The sequence below is a fragment of the Varanus komodoensis genome, unplaced genomic scaffold (assembly GCF_004798865.1).
Source record: "Varanus komodoensis strain SLA01 unplaced genomic scaffold, ASM479886v1 scaffold255, whole genome shotgun sequence".
In the NCBI taxonomy this organism is placed as follows: Eukaryota; Metazoa; Chordata; class Lepidosauria; order Squamata; family Varanidae; genus Varanus; species Varanus komodoensis.
This window is the reverse complement of record NW_025335673.1, coordinates 48887-54561: the sequence shown is the minus strand read 5'-3', so window position 1 is coordinate 54561 and position 5675 is coordinate 48887. Positions and strand designations below refer to the sequence as shown.

General features: G+C 40.6%; 1 pseudogene; it reads left to right on the top strand.

Annotated features, from left to right (window-relative positions):
- LOC123024887 lies at positions 1–5382 on the top strand (annotated as a pseudogene).
- Positions 5383–5675: the final 293 nt, after the last annotated feature.

Genomic DNA, 5675 nt, shown 5'->3' with positions numbered 1-5675 from the left:
ATGGTCCCTAATGAAGTGCATGAGTACACAGGAATTGTGCACTTGCTTCAGCATTTGGGTTGGACCTGGGTTGGACTCTTTGTCGTGGATGATGATAGTGGAACATATTTTCTGGAGGCCATTGAAGCTTTGTTCTCCAAGAGCAGAATCTGTTCTGCCTTCACACTTTGACTCCCACGTTTTGGTCGAGTCTTTACCAACAGTGAAGAGGATATTAGGTTTGTAAATTTGTTTGAATCTTGCATGAATACTTCAGCCAGAGCATTTGTTAACTATGGTGATAGTATGACTATTCTGTGGCTGCTGAACTGCAAATACTTATTGCTTCCTGAAGAAAACGAAAACACTTTGGTTGGCAAGGTGTGGATTATGACAGCACAGAGTGAGTTAATAGCAACAGGTGTTACAAGAAGACTGAATTTAGAAATGCTTCAAGGTACAATTGCCTTTTCAATTCACTCAAAGCAATCACATGGATTCCAGAAATACCTTCAGAACTTCAGACCTCAGTGGGCACAAGCAGATGACTTTCTCCTCGAGTTCTGGGAACAAGCTTTTGAATGTTCAAGTCCAAATCCCCAGGAGCTAATACAGGAGGATAAAACATGTCTTGGAGAGAAGAAGTTGGAAAGCCTTCCTAAAACTGTTTTTGAAACGAGTATGACTGGCCACAGCTACAGCATCTACAATGTGGTCTATGCCATAGCACATGCTCTCCATGCCATGTGTTCATCTAGGGCCAAGAGAACAATGGTGGGCAGGAAAGGACTTCATCTTGACCATCTTTAGCCTTGGCAGGCGGTATTTATTGCTTTCTTCATCCTCAGTCTATTGGAACCAGTGCCTAAATGCAAAATCAGGTACAAAAGTTTGATGCAAAAGTGAGAACAAATGTTCAGGTTGAGAACATCTGCAAGAACATATACAAACTATGACCAGATTTACTAAGGGACAATGGAAACAATGAATAGCTCAATATTTCCAAAGACCTTGGTGCAGTCCTCCAGTCCTAGAGAGTGCAAAATGTATTCATTGAAAAAGTGTGCATGCCTGCATGCACACACACAAGCTTTAATTTGGATTCATCTTTTTATTCCTAAACAAAAACACATTCCAAAATGCCTTATAAAGTCAGTCTCTTATGAACAACATAAGAGATTTTCCAAAATCTGAAACAGCCCCTCAATCACTTGCAGTCTAAAACACACAAATGTGAAATTACCCAAAACACTCTTTATTGTGCTCCTCTTTGATTGATTAGTTATCGTTCTCTCCATTTAACAGAAAACTTGCATTCAGATGTGTGCTTCCACTTACATATATTTCAAGGCACTGGAAACTATGTGGACTAGTAGCTGAACCAGAACTTCCCTTGCATTTTAAACAGGCTTTACTGAGTTTGGAGAATACCTGCTAGAGCTAAGTAAGGCAAAAGGCCTATGAGGGAGCTAGCATTCTACATATGAGGAGAAATTGTGAAAAAGCAGTGATTAACCAGTGACTGAAATCCCAGGGTAGGAGTCTTATCCCCAGTCCATATAAAATTGAGGGTGGCACCATCTGGGGTTGGCAATATGGAGCGAAATATAGGGTACTGGGCCAAGGCAGGGCACCAGGGCCAAGTCAACAGGGCACAACAACAGGAAAATTCCAATGGAAATGTGATAATGTGATTGGTGTGGATAGCTAAGAATTATGTTTCCAGTTGTTGGGGTGGCAGATTTTAGTTAAGAATTTTGCAAGATCTGCAAAATTCTCCATATTCAACAAGATATCTGATTGTTCATTTGCTTTCCTTTCCTTTCCATGGTACAGAAGCAATTAAAATAGGTAGATTGTATTACCATTTCTCATAGACAGATTCCCAACACAATAAACTAATAGTTCTTTTTCCTCTTCCCACTAGCTGCACCCATATCTTCAGGGCATTTCATTTAATACTTCAGCTGGAGAGGAAGTGTCTTTTAATCAGCATGGAGAGATACTTGCTGGATTTGATATAACTAACACACTTCTATTTCCCAACAATTCCTTTGTCAGAGTGAAAGTTGGGAGGATGGATCCCAGTGCTGTTGAAGGAAAACAATTCATCATCCATGAAGATGTGATGGAGTTGCGCAGAACCTTTAACCAGGTGTGCAATCTTCAGTATCCCTGAAGGATGCTCTCCTATCCAGTCAGGTGAACTGTTAGCTGTTGATGTCCATTGATAAATAATTCAAATATATCTAGGGCCTGGTAGGATAACCATATAAATGAATGAGGGGGAAATTAATGGTTGTAAGTAAATTGGAAGGGATCCTGAAAGTTACCATGTTGATGCTTGGTGAACTCTATGAAAGACCTCTGCTTTGGGAGGTCATTGTATTTTTTTCAGTTCTCAACAGAAAAGCAAGAACTGCAGGAATATTTGTTGCCCTCTCTAATAATGTACTGACCATCCAATTATATGGAGAGATGATATTCTCCATCCACTCATGTCACCTGTTCACTTATTTTTTTGCCTTCCTCTTGCTGAACTCTCTTCTATTACTATGTTCCTTTCCCCTATTTCTCATAATTGTATGAATAGGTGCTTCCTATTTCTGTCTGCACTGACTCCTGCAACTTGGGCTTTCAGAAAAGAAAGCAGGAAGGAAGGAAATTTTGCTGCTACAATTGTGACCTACGTCCAGAAGGAAAGATTTCCAACGATACAAGTGTGTAGCTGTTGATGGGTAACATTCCAAATAGCTGAATGAATATGCAACCAATCATTTACCAATTATGAAATGGAGAATGAGGTCTCAGATGCATTTGCATGTGCATGTGCATGTCTCTCTGTATGTGTGTGTGTGAGAGAGAGAGAGAGAGAGAGAGAGTGAGAGAGAAAGAGAGAGAGAGAGAGAGAGAGAGAAAGGGAGAGAGTATTTCCTTTTAGTGGTCACAAGACTGAAGAGTCTTTCCTCATTATTCAGAAATAAAGGATCACTCACACTCATTCACTACCTCTCTGTCCCACATGCATACAAAGGATGAAGCATAAAAACCCATGGACAGTTTGATATTTGCTTCCTGGCCACATTGCAGAATTATCTTTGTACATTCCAGCCATGTGCACCTCTATTCATCTTAACTGATAGAGTTAAACTCCTGCAGCTATGAAGATGAAAAGCATTGTGGGAAGAGGAGATTAATCCAAGCCCAATGACTGACATGAACTTGAGATTAGTGATGTGAAGATGAGTTCAAGATTTGGCTCTCTTGCAGTCAGCAGTCTTCTTTCTCACACTCAGACATGGCCTAGGAGGTGAACTGAGATAAAGTCAGTGAACAATCAGGAATGCTCTTGGACTCATTTTTTGCACAGAAATCTTGTGCAAAGTAGGAAAGGCCTGCAAGGTCCTTGTGCAGAAGGAGAACTCTCCTAGCACTGGTACAATGCAGACTGAGGACAGAGAGACAGCAGGCCAGAGACCTCTCAGCTGAATTGAGCACATCTGATCAATTCTCCCTCCCCAGCTGAGTTCCGTACACATTTGCAACTGAGATTTTTCTAGCTTGCAGAACCTGCACGAAGGAATGTTTTGGGGGGAAAGGGGGAGGGGGGCAAAGAGGTATAACAGGTTGAATGGACAGCTTCATGGAAGATGTCTATCAAGGCTGCCAGACAGGATGACATAAGCTGCACACAAGACCAGTGGAACCCTGATTTTGAATACCAGTTGCTGAGGAGTAACACTAGCAGAGAATTTTTTCTTATCTTTGTATTAACTTTTTGGCATCTTGCTGCTTTCTGTGTGGCAACATATTTAGCCTTTGGGAAGGCTTGTGCTTGGAGATATATTTTGACTAAGAGCTGATAACCCTGTTCCAGGCCCACAGGAAATCTATCCATACTATTCAATAATTTTTCTCCATGTATTGCAAGCTGTTGGCCTTGGATGCTGACCAATCACTATCTATGATGTAAAGAGATACTGAACTGGAATAAATGAATCATCTAGCTAACTTCAGCATTCATATGATCTTGCTTTCCAGGTCATGGTAATTTTCCAAATTATCATACCTAATAAAAATGAAAGAAAGATGGCAGGGAAATAGACTTGCATATATGATCGAAGTAAACACTGTACTTCTATGCTGCAATTATACATATGCTGGAATTATATATGCTCTTCCCATACTGTTTCATAAAGCAGTTAACATTATTTCCTTGTCATTAAAACCAAAATCAATTCACAACTCTGTCCAACTGGGAGGTGCCCAACAGCAGAAATCTCTAGCACCCACTGGTGTATGCAGAATTATTTGTATCTATAGACAATGGATTTGCAGTTAATGCACAAAATAAGGTTTACAAAATGGCTTTGCATGCTGAGTCGGCAGAGAGAACCACCGTGGTTGCAACATCAAATGTAATAGTATATTTATAGGAATTTTGCATTAATATTGGCACAGTGATGGACAAAATATCATTTCTTCTTCTTTTTCCAGACATGGCTGAATGCTTACAATGCCCAGATGATCAGTACTCAAGTGAGAGCAGAGACAGATGCATCTCCAAAGTGATAACATTTTTGTCTTATCAAGAACCTCTAGGAATTGGCCTGGTCTCGGTCGCACTTTCTTTTTCACTGGTCAAAGCCTTGGTGCTTCACATATTTATTAAGCACAAAAATACCCCCATAGTGAAGGCCAACAACAGGGACCTCACCTACACTCTACTCATCTCCCTCCTGCTTTGCTTCCTCTGCTCCTTGATTTTCCCAGGCCCACCTGGCAGGGTCAACTGCCTTATCCGACAAGCTGCTTTTGGCACAATCTTCTGTGTGGCAGTTTCTTGTGTATTAGCCAAGACCATCGCTGTGTTTATGGCTTTCATGGATACCAAGCCAGGGTCAAACATGAGGAAGTGGATGGGGAGAAGGCTGTCTGTCCTTGTGGTCCTTACCTCCACTTTGATCCAAGCAGGCATTTGTGCCTTATGGCTGGGAACTTTCCCCCCTTTCCCAACTATGAACATGCGTTCTATACCAGGACAGATCATTGCAGAGTGCAATGAAGGTTCTTTAGTCATGTTTTACTGTGTGCTGGGCTACTTGGGACTTCTGTCCATCGTCAGCTTCATGGTGGCTTTCCTTGCCAGGAAACTGCCTGACAGTTTCAATGAAGCCAAGTTCATCACGTTCAGCATGCTGGTGTTCTGCAGAGTTTGGATATCATTTGTTCCAACCTACCTTAGCAGCAAGGGGAAAAACATGGTGGCCGTGGAGATCTTCTTCATCTTAGCTTCCCATGCTGGCTTATTGGGTTGCATCTTTTCCCCCAAAATGCTATATAATTTTGCTGATGCCTGAGCTAAACAGCAAGGACAGTCTAGTAAGGAGAAAGAAGAAATGAACAGCTTAATGTTTAGTGTTTATATTTTATTCTCTTATAGTAGATTAGTTGATAGAGAAAGTGGACCTGGTCTGGAATTTACTTTAAGTATGGATCTTTCCCTAACTCACTTCCCCATATGTGAAACTTTCTGCATATATTCTGTCAACTTGGTGATTCTAAAATCCTTTGTATAAAGCAAGCAATATTTATTTCTCTATGTACTACAGTTACAGTCCACCTTTTTATCCAAGATGACTCACAGAAATTATTATTATTATTATTATTATTATTATTATTATTATTATTATTAT